The following is a 1204-nucleotide window of genomic DNA, read 5'->3' as shown; positions in this document are numbered from 1 at the left end:
TATGATTACCAGAATTACAGCACTTGTTTTGCACACGTTACCCAAGGGTTTATTTGCTTGATCCTCCTCCTCCCATCATCTGACTCTAGTTTTCATTGCCATGTTGCTCCCTCTGCTGGCTGCACCAGTGAACACAGCACAGAGACAATAAGCAAACCCAGGTTGGCTGTAAGCATTGAGAGCTGAGGGACCTCAGCAGAGGGCGCAGGAGCAGTTCTTTGGCAAATGTAAACAGGAAGTGTATGTTGAAATTGACCATTGACCTCGATATGATGTCAGCAGCACTCCAGTTTCTTAAGAATTCTTCTATTGTAATAAGCCTTTTTTAAGATCATGTTTTTATATATATTTATATACATTTGTCTTGGGCTCCAAGCTGCTGCATCACACAATACACTTGCCAGCATCACAATCCACATGCATGCATAGAACATACATCATACATACACTAATGCATAAACATGCTTAAATACACATGTCGACAATAGTTACGAATAATAAAACCAAATGTGATCAACACAGCTATATAAATAGTCAAGTCACAATATATTAGTCCCCAATAACATCATATCATATAGTACTACTTGTTGCTATTTAATATTTTGATGGAGGATGGAATTAATGATTTGATTTAAGAATATCTGGCACTTTTAAATTCATTGAAGAAACATTTTTTTGTAGATTACACATTTCAACACAAAATTTTAAACTTAAGAACACTAAACCTCACATAAAACACTGGATCTTTTTTCTTAAAGTACAATTTTAATACTGACACTACATCACCAGTGACAGAAATGGTACTGCAGTGGTTTTACAACAGTAATTAAACTGTTCAGTTACTTCATTGCTTCTCCTTACGGACCCTGGTGTGAGTCATTTGGCAGACACTTTTATCCAAAGCGACTTACAATTCAGATTCTATCACACCGTAGGCACAGCTACAGGAGAAGTTTGAGGTTAAGCGTCTTGCTCAAGGACACATCGACATGTGACTGGAGCCGGGGATTGAACCGCCTATCCTCTGATTGAAGGACGGCCCTGCTCTCCACTTAGCCACAGTAGTGCCCATGTCACTGGTAAGCTAAGCACAGTGATTCCTCGCAGTTTGCTCCCAAAACATCTCAGAGTTGCCGAGCTGGTATTGTCACAATGCAGGTTTACAGGTGTGGTTATCAGTGTCAAAATAAATGAGCACAAAGGT

The sequence above is a fragment of the Cebidichthys violaceus genome, unplaced genomic scaffold (genome assembly GCF_023349555.1).
Source record: "Cebidichthys violaceus isolate CVI_PGR_0920_01 unplaced genomic scaffold, fCebVio1.0.p SCAF_1, whole genome shotgun sequence".
NCBI lineage: Eukaryota > Metazoa > Chordata > Actinopteri > Perciformes > Stichaeidae > Cebidichthys > Cebidichthys violaceus.
The sequence above is the reverse complement of the archived record's forward strand: the minus strand, read 5'-3'. Positions refer to the sequence as shown.